The sequence below is a fragment of the Furipterus horrens genome, unplaced genomic scaffold (genome assembly GCF_987537825.1).
Source record: "Furipterus horrens unplaced genomic scaffold, mFurHor1.1.pri manual_scaffold_4, whole genome shotgun sequence".
Classification (NCBI taxonomy): domain Eukaryota; kingdom Metazoa; phylum Chordata; class Mammalia; order Chiroptera; family Furipteridae; genus Furipterus; species Furipterus horrens.
Genome location: NW_028327174.1, coordinates 67,166,125 through 67,178,619, shown reverse-complemented (window position 1 = coordinate 67,178,619; position 12,495 = coordinate 67,166,125). Strand labels below are relative to the sequence as shown.

Here is a 12,495-nt window from a genome sequence, read left to right as displayed (position 1 = left end):
ATGAGCTGGTTTTTCCGTGAAGACACAAGTGCTCCACTCAAGAATGAAATAAACCATGTGCATCAAAGGAAGAGATAATTGTGTATCATCACCTGCAGTTGCTCCAGTCAGCCTGGAATGTGGCATAACCCGTTCCTGGAAGAGCTCTAGCTGCTCATCCTCTGAATCACCTTAGAACCTTCTTTCCTCCAAGTGGATAAAGACGCACTTTCAGCCTTATGTCTGAAAGGTTTGTTTGTGAGACTTAAACCCTTCTCAGAAAGGCTATGTACAGATGCACACTTGCCACAAGCAGGTGCTGCCCAGAAGCTGTGCAATTTCAAAAAGTCCCTTTGCTTGGTGTGCCCAAATTTTTACATCCTGGAGTAACTGCGGTATAATATTTGAGATGGATGAGAGAAATTTTTTCTATTGTCAAATGGGAGTTTGATTATGAAAGGAAAGCAGATTATTTGAGGAGAGAATGTATATAAGGAAGTTGTAAATCTGGAAAAACCATTCAGTTAAAACTATCCATCCCCTTACCTCCTGGAAACTCTCATGTATACCCAGGGGTACGTGTACCACAGTTTGAAGACTATTGCTTTAGTCCACCTCATTTATTCATAGATATGGAAACTGAAGCCCAGTGTAGCAGCCAAGCCAAGACTAGAACCTAGGCCATCCTGCTTGCAGACCAGTGGGTTTTCAGCTCTACCACAGTGCCTTTTATTGTGACCTTGGATAAATATGTTCCCTCAGATAAATCTGTTCTGTCTTCAAGGCTTATTTTTCTCATCTGCAAAACGAGAGGGACAGACTAATTGATTTCAATGCTAGATACCTTTCCTTTTTTCCCTCCTGGTCTGCTCTCCAAACTTCACTCTGCCCTGGGTCCCTAGAGGTAGATATGTTTAAACTGCATCACTGGGCTCCCTTGGCCTCTGGCTTCTTGGTGGGTGCAGCCAATGAGAGGCCCTGGCAGGAGCATGGAAGACAGGTGGGTATTAAGATTGGACCGTTTGTTCACCTGGCTCCATCGCTTGTTACTATGAGATGCTGTGTCCTGGGCAGGCCCTTGAGGAACACGAGTCCTGTCCAGCATTCTCTTTATTCAGCTACCTTCTCCAGGTTATGCTATGTACTCCCGCCCCTCTCTCATTCAGGCAGAGGAATGGTAACATTTCCCCACATCATTCCATCCCACTGCATCCCTTTACCCACATCCTGCCCCATTTTTCTGCATAAATTAAATCTTTTTTCTAGGAATGGAGAGGGACCAAAACAACTTAACTACATAGTCTCAATTTTTTTCCTTAATCCCTTAAATTTTTTGAAAGGACAAATTAATGTCATTCTACAAATATTTTCAAAATCTTGGCCCAGCTAAATGTGGATGCAAACAAGATAAACAGAAAAAAATTTAAGTGAGAAAGACTTTTTTGTTTTTAACTTATTATTCGGACATTTTTTAGACTTGGAGAAAAGTTGCACTAATAGTACAGAATTCCCATATACTCTTCACCTAGCTTCTCATAATGTTAGCATCTTACCTAACCATAGTACCTGGTCAAAATCAGGAATTTAGCATTGATACAATACTATTAACTAATGCTCAGACCTTATCCAAATTTTACCAGTGGTCTCACTAATGTTCTTTTTCGGGTTCAAATCCAGTTGTCTTGTTTCCTGTCTCACTCAATGTATAACAGCTCTTCGATCTTTGTCTTTTATGACCTTGACACTTTTGAAGAGTACTGGTCGATTGTTTTTTTATATGTCCTTCAATTGGGTTATCAGCTGGGAGGGGAAAGGGGGAGAAATGGGGAAATGGTGCAGGAGTCAAGAAGCATAATCAGCTGGTACAAAATAGACAGGGGGAAGTTAAGCATAATATAAGAAAGGGTGAAGCCAAAGAACTTAAATGCACGACCGATGGACATGAACTAAGGGGGGGAGGGATTGTTGGAGGGAAGGGGTGTACTGGGCGGAAGGGAGCAAAGGGGAAAAAATTAAAAATGTAACAACATAATCAATAAAATAGACTTTTAAAAAATCAGATAAAGCCAAGAGGGTAGCACAGTTGAGTGAGTTGTAGCAAAGGAAGTAGGAATAGAATCTCATGTTAGTCTACTGGCTGAGAAATGGTGTAGATGCTCAATGTTTAGCAAACTTTCTGCAGCCTGAGGAACCTGTAAATATAATTCATTTCTGAACAACTTTCAAGGATTCTCCAATTAACTGCTACAACTACTGCCTTTAAACAGTTTTGGTATGCCCTGGCCACTGGGTCCAACTGTAAGCAATAATAGGCTATAGGTCTGTTTTTTCCTTCATGTTCTTGAGTAAGGACGCCCAAAGCCTGATTATTACATTCCTTAACTAATGTAAAACCTTCCAGACCATCCCAGGGCAGATCAGCCTTGTCCTGGTCCCTCTTTGATGACATTCTTTGAAAATAAAACTAACCAGTCCTGAAAAAAAAAAAAAGTCCCTCAATTTATGTTTGTCTGTTTTCTCATGATTAGATTGCAGTTATGCATTTGGGGCAAGAATATCATAGAAGTGAGATTTTGTCTTTCTTACTACATCATTTTAGGAGTCCTAATGTCAATATGACTTATTACTCTACTATTTGGATTTTTTTAAATAATTTATTTGTTTGTTTGTTTATTTTTAGAGAGAAGGAAAAGGAGAAAGAGAGGGAGAGAAACATCACCGTGTGGTTGCCTCTCACTTATGCCCCCAACTGGGGACCTGACGTGTAACCCAGTTATGTGCCCTGACTGGGAATTGTACCAGCAATCTACTATTTGGATTTAGTCATTGAAATTCCTCTAAAGAACTTTCATAATTTAATCTTCACCAAGAATTATATCCCCTATCCCAGAAGGGCATTCAAGGTCAGGAACCCCAAGTCACCTTCTGAAACACAAGAATGATATCATCACCACCTAGACCATCATCAAAGAACATTAACTGTCTTTATCCTTTCATTACACTGTTATCTTAAGGAGTGTGCAATGAATTTGTCACTAGCCAAACGAGTGCTGAGTCCCATGCCTGGTACAATATGAGGCTCTGGAGTGGTCAACAGGAAGTAGAAGAAATCAATTTACAATATATCTAGCTCTACCCATTTTCAAGTATTTTGTTGTTCCTTAGTGTGCAGCAGTCTCCTACTCTGAATCTCCTTGAGGTCAGAAAAAAACTAGTGAGAGGTAATGTTGCAGATGGATTGCCTGGAAGAATCCATTCACACCCCTACTGGAAGCCCTGAGTTAGTTGTTAGCTAAGGACAGGGACACTCAGAAGAGAATTGACCACACAGGATACAGCTGTAGTATTCCACAGTACTCCCAGAATGCAGAGTTGGTACCCTTGGATGATACCTGTCTTTAGCTTTCTGAAGTGCTGAAAGACTTGTACCTCCACAGGAAACATGTGGAGTCCTTTTCTTTCTTATTCTATAAAAACTATTCATATGAAAAAGATGGGCTAGCCTCTGAATCTAAATGTATGTTTATTTACTCATTCCACAGATATTCATAGGATTTCTACTAAAGGCCACATGCTTTTCTGGGCATTGGATATAAAGCAATTAACCAAATAGTCATGGAACTTGTCCTCATGAAATTTAGTATTGTGAGAAAAAGTGGAAATTTTCTTAGTCTCTTTTTCAATGTATTCATTCATTCAATACATAGGTATTGAACTGGAGGTATTTCATTTTCATCAGTGAACAAAACAGCTCCCTGCCCTCATGAAATTTCTAGTTAGGATAAATAGACAATAAACACAATAATTGCATAAACTATATGATATATGAGGTGGTGAAAAAGAAGGTTTACAGCTGCGAGTACGTGAAACACTGTTTATACTTGTATTATTATTTCTTAATTATTGCACTGTTTTCCATATGAACAACTGTGAACCTACTTTTGCCCCACCTTGTATTCAGAGGAGATAAGTGGGCTGGATAAAAAGCAGAAGTAGAGGGCTCAGGAATGCCATGGAGAGGGAGCGCTCCTCAAAAATGCAGTGTCAGCAGCAATTTTAAATAAGGTGATCAGTTCATTGAAAATATATTTGAGCAAGATTTGAAAGAGGTGAGGAAGATAGCCCCTCAGAGACCTGGAAGAAAAGTATTCCAGGCAGGAAGACTAGCCATTCTTAAGGCTTTAAGATAGAGGGACGCCTGAGAGGTTCCAGGAAGGAAAGCAGAGTGGGGTGGCTGCCGCGGAGACCATAGTTCAGGAAATGAGACTCTAGTTGAAATGAGAACAAGTCATGAAAGACCTTGCAGACCATATAAGAACGTAGGCTTTTTACTCTGAGATCGAGAACCCCTGTGGGGTTTTGAGCCGAGGAGTGACTTGACTCACCTGCCTCACCTTTAATCAGATGCTCTGCCTTTCTGTCCAAACAGACTGGAGGGGGCAGGTGGAGAAGTGGGGGCAGGTGGAGAAGTGGGGAGAGCTGCGGGGAGACGGAGGGTAGTGGCTCTGACGACCTGGGAGCAGTGGGGACAGAGCTGAGATGAGAGACTGAGGGGACGGATTCAGGGCGCATTTTGTTGTTGGAGCCAACAGAATTTGCTGAAAGAGTGCGCTATGGTGTGAGAGAAAGAGAGGAACTGAGGCCTAGTCCATAGTTTTCGGCCTTTGGAAGGGAGGAACCTTCAACTGAAATGAAAGCTTGAAGACAGAGCATGTTTTGGGGAAAAGATCAAGAGCTCAGTTCTAGGCATATTGGGTTTGAGATCTTTAAGGGGATGTCAAGTATTAAGTCTGGATTTAGGTAAACTCTCTGGGCTGGAGGACTAAATTTGGAAGTGGTATCAAATAAGATTTTTATAGCACATGATTAATATGAAAATACAGATGTTACTTGAAAAATACAAAATTATATGGAATAAAACTGAAGTTTCTCCTTCACTCCCTTGCTCCAAGCCCACTACTCTCCTCAGCAGTAATCATTATTAAGGACCTACTATGTGTTAAGAAACTAAAAAGATTCAGAGTGCTCGATGCACCTTATCTGAGAACCAGAACCAACCATTGTTTTTCATTTCCACATGCATCTTACCACATAAGAAAAGGTGTTTTAGAATTGTCCAAGTATTTATGTGTATAATTCTTCCTATATATTTATATCTTCCATTTACCCACACAGTAATATAATTTCCAGAATGGCTACCTTCTATTGTGATGATGGTAAAGTAACAGAATTCCACAACTGTTTAGAATAAACAATATACTTAGATTTGCATACCTTTTTATGTGAAATAAAACTGATTTTTAACTAGTTCTATGTTGCACTTTCTTTAGTAGTCTGGAATGCATCTGAGCTAAGCAGTCGTCGGCAGCCGTCCGTCTCGAGAGACGATGGTGTAGCTTCTTCAGAGTCTATCTGCACCGCCAAGAATGGCTGTGCAGTCCGACTCGGGAGTGACATGGTATCTGTCTCCTCCCGTGTTGAATCGACATCTTGCGATGACGCTGAAGCTACAGAGCCTGGGCAGGGTAATATGGAGGGTCTGCTGTTGCCCATGCAGCAGACCCCCCCTCTCTTCGCAGCTGAAGGGTCCAAGGGAAAGACGGAGTCGATACAGCTTGGGTTCAGGTGCGCCGCAGGAGTTGCCGGTGTTGACTACAACGTCAAACCGCCTTAGGGACTCCGGCTCCGGATTTTCTGTCGGGGTTTACTCCCTTAGCCTTTCCCCTGAAGAGGTATGCCGCAAGGCAGCGGAGGTTTTTTGGAGTCAGAGTTTTCCTTCTCTGATGTACCCTGACTGGAAGATCGAACCAGCGACACTTAGCTCGCAGGCCGACGCTCAATCCACTGAGCTAAACCAGCCAGGGCAAAGCTAAGCAGTACCATCTATTTAAGAAGTGTATTGATTATAAAGTACAGGGTACACTTTATGCACCATAGTAATAATTCTCTAACTCTAAGCTTTTATCCTAAAATAGCACAAAGTTTCTGTACCTTCCATTAGAAAACAATGACCTTCAGAATTTGAACTAATGCATTTCTGTTTTGTTGAGCTGGCAATTATTCTATATAAGGAAAGTAATGATGCCTCAAATATCCAGTTTCTTATGAGTTTAGAGCTTTAGCAGTAATGAAACTCAATCATCTTTCTAGTCCTAGGAGTTTGCTATTTCTCCCCTGAAATCAAAGAGAAAAAAATTAATTGAGGAGGTTTCCCATCATTTTGTTTGATTTTGGGCAGAGTTTTATCTGCAACATGTATCAGACACCTCCACACATCTAGAGGGACACATGACTTATTTCAGTCAGCTGCTGGTTATGCAGGTACGGATCCATCAAGGCAACCAGTAAAAAGAAAAAAACAAGAAAGAGCAAGGCATGCATTCTCAAGAAACTTACAGTCCCACTGAACCAATAAAAATTTACCTGCAGGAAAAAAATATCACTGTAAGTAGTTCTCAAGCAAACTGAACCAAGATATTTTGCTATGGAAAAGAAAAAAAAACTTAATGTATGCTCTCAATTGAAAGTTTACTCTATGAATTTTTCTTGAAATTTTGGCACTGAACTACTGTTTTTTTTTAAAGATATCCATAACACAGCAAAATGAATAAGTCCTAGAAACAGTTATTAACAGAAAAACTGAGGATCAGCTCATTATATTTAGTTCAACAACTAGTTCAACAACTTGATTTGAGGGGACATATGAGCTCCTACTTGTGATTTTACTTTGTGTCTATTTTTGCTGATGAAATGTTCTTTTTCACAGGATCAAATAAAATAATTTCAAAATTGCATGGCACCCTGCAAAGAACTGTGTCACCTGGACAAATTTGAAATCATATCCCGTACTTTTCGTTCTTCATCAGCAGATGGGCTCAAAGGACAAAGCAAAAGTTACATCTGGCTTCTCTTTCCTACTCTCCCTCCCCCACCTCCCTCTTCTCCTCCACATTCCAGTGGTAGTTTTCTTCTGGGCTCTCTCTTACCATCCTACCTCTGCATTCCACTCACTGACCACCCCGGTTCATACCAGGACGACCCCAATAACCTTCAAACTGAGGCCCTTCCTATAGTTCCTGCCCAATCAAATCTATAAGTCACCCTTTTCACAGACTCACCTTTCTGCAACACAGATCTCTTCAAGCCCCTTTCCTGTCCAAAATGTTAGTGATTCCTTATTCCCCATTTAATAATAACCCAGAGTTATCATTTAATAACATCCAAAAGTCAGAATCAACTCATCCAAAATAGAACAATTTCTGGTCTTTGGTTAATATTTGAACAAAAAGTTTTGCATACACATAACTATATATATAATAAGCATTCGAAAGAAATTTGGCAAAAGATTTCTCACATCAATGAAATAAGTAGATCAGTTTAAAGTGAATGTGGGCTTTTAAAATAACAAGTTCTCTACTTTCAGTCAAGATGGAGGTGTAGGTAGGCACGCTTTGCTTCCTTGCGCAAACATAAGAAGAATCACAACTAACCTCAAAACAGAAAACACCCAAACTGCCAGAAAATCAAACTGTATGGAAGTCCAATAACCAAGGATTTAAAGAAGCCATATGCATTCAGATGAGTAGGAGGCATGAAGATGGGGAGCCATGTCAGAAAGGATGTGGTGTGGTGGCAGTAAGGCGGTGTTGGCAGCATCGGCTGGCAAAATGGATGGCTCCACATTCACATGTGGTTGGTAAAATATCAGGAGGGATACCTTGGGAGCAAGAAATCCAAGCCCCAGGTCAACCATGCAGCCCAGGGTTCCAGTGCCAGGAGAATAAAGCCTCATAACTTCTGGCTGTGAAAGCCAAAGGGGGTTGGGGCAGCAGAAAAAAACTGCCAGTCTCTCAGGAGAGTCCATTTAAAGGGCCCACATGGTCCTAAAATGTACACAAGCCCACCCACTCTGGGAACCACCATCAGGGCAACAGCCAGAAAGAAGGGCGCCAGTCACATACGGGAAGGAGGTGAAGTGACTGGAAACAGGGCAAGCACCAAGCAAGATTCCAATAGCCAGGCAGTGGCATTCTCCAAGACCTCTCCCACATACAGAGCCACAAAGTGGTGAAGAAGTTGCCCCACCCTAGCAAATACCTAAGGCTCCTCCCCATACAACTTAACAGGTGCACTAAGACAGGGAGTCTTAATACACAGAAACAAACACAGGGAGGTTACAAATTGAGGAGACAAAGAAATATGGGCCAAATGAAAGAAAAGAACAAGACCCCAGAAAAAGAACTAAACGAAATGGAGCCAACTTATTAGATGCAGAGTTTGAAACACTGGTGATAAGGATGCTCAGAGAACTCATTGAGTACAGGCAAACACATAAGGAAAGAAATGAAGGCTACATTAAGTGAAATAAAGAAAAAATCCACATGGAACCAGTAGTTAAGGAAAGGAAGCCAGGGTTCAAATCAATGATTTGGAACATAAGGAAGAAATAAACAGTGAACCAGACCAGAAAAAAAGAAACAAGAGTTTTTTTAAAAAATGAGGAAAGAATAAGAAGGTGCTAGGACGTCTCCAAAAATACCAACATCCAAGTCACAGGGATGCCAGAAGGAGGAGAGGAAGAGTAAGAAATTGAACACTTATTTGAAAAAATAATGAACAAAAGTGTCTTTAATTTAGCAAAGGAAATAGGCATACAATTCCTGGAAGCACCGTGCGTCCCAAACAAGCTAGACCTAAAGAAGACCACACCAAGACACACCATAAATAAAATGTCAAAGGTTCAAGATAAAGAGAGAATCTTAAAAGCAGCAAGAGAAAAACAGAGAGTTACCTACAAAGGGGTGCCTATAAAACTATCAGCCGATTTCTGAAAAGAAACTTTGCAGGCAAGAAGGGACTGGCAAGAAATATTCAAAGTGATGAAAAGCAAGGGTCTACAACCAAGATTACTCTATCCAGCAAAGCTATCATTTACAATGGAAGGGCAGATAAAGTGCTTCCCAAACAAGGTAAAGCTAAAGGAGTTCATCATCACAAAGCCCGTATTATATAAAATTTTAAATGAACTTATTTAAGAAAAAGAAGAAGATCCAAACTATAAACACTAAAATGACAACAAACTCATAACTATCAACAACTGAATCTAAAAAACAAACTAAGCACATACCTGTTACAGAAACAGAATCATACATATGTAGATCATGTAGAGGGTTAGCAGCGGTGAGGGGGAAGGAGAGAATGGGAGAAATGGTACTGGAATTAAGAAAAATAATTTGTAGGTACAAAATAGACAGGTGGATGTTATGAATAGTACAAGGAATGGAGGAACCAAAGAACATATATGCATGACCTATGGATATGACCTAAGGAGGGAGGATTGCTGGAGGGAAGGTGGATACCAGGTGGAGGAGGGCAAAGGGGAGAAAATTGGAACAACTGTAATAGCATAATCAATAAAATATACTAAAAAAATAAATTTAAAAAAGCAAATAAAATAATAAAATAACCTGTTCTCCTTTAGGACGTGGCAGTTTATGGATACTTGAACTTGTTGTTTTCTGTTCCCTTAAGGAACAAAGGTGATTTCTCCTGACATCTATGGATTAAATATTATTATTCCCATCACTTAGAAATGATCTGTTTTTCTTTTTTGTGAATTGTCCTATCACTGGAGTTTTACTGGAATCAAAAACAGATGCGTTTATCAGGATTGTTGAAAATCAGAGTGGTCAGAATCACATAACTTGATGCTTGCTGTCAAAAGAAAATGTGACGGGTTGTGTTATTTCATAAAGCCCTGAAATTGCCTGTCTATCACATTGTTTGCTGTTAATTATAGGAATTAAAATATGTTCTACAGACGTCTATAAATAAGAACTTTATGCCAAATATTGTCACCCTCTACGGTAGCATGATAAAGTACCACTTTGTTCTTTACCTGTTATTTTACCCTTTATCTTTTAATAATCACATAATACGTTTAGAACCCGGAAAAATGTCTATTTTTAACAATTAACTTTAAAGTTTTCTTCAAAAAGTCATATGAACAAAAACCAAAACCAACCACCTTTGCAATTTGATGTTTGTTAAATATTTTGAAAAAGGCTATAGTGGCTTGTCCCCTCTAATGAGTTAATTTCTAACTGACATCTTTCGGTACCTGTTAAAAATAGCCACCAGACTCAGAGCTCAACAATGAGAGTTTGTTCATTCAATCTAATTATTGTTGACTAATTTGAATTTAGAATATTATCTCAACCATTAATTAGTCATTCCTCAAAACAGCCTGAGGGGAGACACGAACATAATCACCCCTGTTCCGAAGTGAAACCAGCCACAGTGTCTCACAGAAGAGTCAGATGACCAGTTACGTGGTCATGACTGCCAGGAATCAGGCCACATTTCAGGGCTGCCACACATCCAAGAAAACACACAAAATTAGAAGAAAAAAAAAGCCTCCAATGTTTCTATTTCATAAGCACTTGAGTTTAGAATTACTAAAATTTTAGAATTACTAAAATTTTATAGCATTAATCAGTCTTGAAAACCTTTATAAATGCAACATCAAGGTCTGTCCTATCACTTTTTACAGCAACACAAATATAAAATGTGCGCCATTGTACATATGCTTGTAAAATGTCCACAAATTCCCGCAAATGTACTAACAGAAGTATCATAGTGAAGATTAGGTAATAATCAAAAAATAAATACATATTAGATATCCATTATACACAGGGCTCCATGCTGGAACTATGATAAGGTATGCAGCAAGAAATCAGACACCTACAACTGCCTTTGCTCGAAGGTGCATAGAGTTTGTCTCATAAAGAAACCAGTCTAATGCATTGGAAACTCAAGAATACTGTAGAAAAACTTTTCCATGTATATTCCCAGTTTTAGAAAAAGGATTTTTTCTACAGCTTTCCCGACAAAAATACATGTTTTTTGTAGTCATTTTCTTAAGCTTAAAATGCTTGGTGCACATGTTACTTCAGAAGGTTAGAAAACCTTCTGAATTGGTCCTGAAATAATGCTTTCTTGGACTCTCTCTTTCAAGAAGAAAAATTTGGAGGCATAATTTAAGAGAAAACATTGTGAATAATTAAAAACTTTCCCTAGTTAACCATATAAAAAGAACAATGATAATGAATGTGTGTAATCATTTCTCACTACATTAAGCCATAACATGGAATAATTCCGTTCTTCTAAAAGATGCTTCTGTCTCTCTCAAACATGCCTGCTTGATACTTTTAATGGAAGAGCATTCTCAATACCTCTACAGTGAGTGTAAATCCTGTTTATACACTTGCCTACCCCAGTTTATGGCTTCACAAGAATGTAATCTGTTTTGAGCATACACAGACTGTCCTAATTCCCTTTTTTTTTTTTTTTTTTTTTTTTTTTTTGTGGTGGTGGAGCCTCTTCAGAGCTCTTCGGGGGGCGGGGGGGGGGGGAGTGGCTCTTTCTTCATTGTTCCCAGGGCAAAGTCAAAAATGAAAATAACAGACTTAAATGGCGCAGCCTCCTTCACGTCACCTCCGACTTCACATTGAAAGAGGTACTTGAGGCGGCAGGTGGAGTTATAATTATAGATTTTAAAAAAGCCACATCAGCAGCTGCTGCTCCTGTTTGTTCCTGGCTATAACTGTCACCAGTGGGAAAATTGGCATAAACAGTCCTCCACAAGTGGAAAATCATTTAACCCCTGTCCTTGTCTGGGTCCTCTCAGTGGCCAGAGAAGAGAAAGAAAACCTGACTGTGCATGAGCGAAGGGTGAAACCGAGACTGCCACACCGGCCTGGAGGCACCTGTTCAGGGGGAGCCTGAAGATTTTCTTTCCTATCGGAGACTCCAAATCAAATAAATAGGTTAGTGCTCAAAGAGTGTACATCTGCATTTTAATTCTTACCTCTACTCTATCGGATCTTTGTTTTCTGACAGAGCTTAATGAGAAGGCTGAACTGTTCCATGAAAGACAGTTACTTGAGGACTGTTATTTAAAACTACTATGAGAACAAATTATGAAATGGGCTGCATTTATTACGGTCCTCTCCCAATTTTGGCTGTATTTACATTAGATAAATAGACAAGGTAAAGATGGAAATATAAAACCTGTTTTGTGGCATGAGTCCCATCCTTCTGTAATGCCACTTACTCATGCCAAAAGGCTCTGAGCATTTTTAAAATTAAAATTAGTTATGTGGAAGGGTTATGTTTGTGATTAAAAAAAAAAAAAACTATGAATATAATTCCAGGGTGTTATTTCCTTAGGGAAATTGGCAAATTAGAATTGGATTGTTTCCTTAGTTCTGAATAAAAGCAGAACATTTTCTTGTTTATAGTTAAATGTATGCTACTTTATACAAGAAGTTGTCTGTCTGATTTATTTCTTGTGTCTCATACAATGCTACCTAAGAGCTCTATAATTTCAGTCTATGTAGCTCCATAAGACTCTCCTTATAGATTCCTTTGGGAAAACCAAAAGGTTTCAAAGAAGTCTCATTTGATCTGAGTGTGTGCCATGTTAGGGAGCAGGATTTTCAAACAGATTAGCTT

The 12,495-nt window shown here is 39.4% G+C and overlaps 1 protein-coding gene and 1 long non-coding RNA gene across 2 annotated transcripts in view; one reads left to right on the top strand and one right to left on the bottom strand.

The window, feature by feature from the left end:
* Positions 1-12,495, bottom strand: part of LOC150012149 (uncharacterized) — a 55,734-nt gene that overhangs the window by 34,589 nt on the left and 8,650 nt on the right. The window lies entirely within an intron of this gene.
* The window catches only part of BEST3 (bestrophin 3), a 49,250-nt gene continuing 48,410 nt past the window's right edge, over positions 11,656-12,495 (top strand). The window contains exon 1 of the mRNA XM_090273600.1: positions 11,656-11,807. The gene's annotated coding sequence lies outside the window, so the exon portion shown is untranslated. The remainder of the gene's footprint in view (positions 11,808-12,495) is intronic.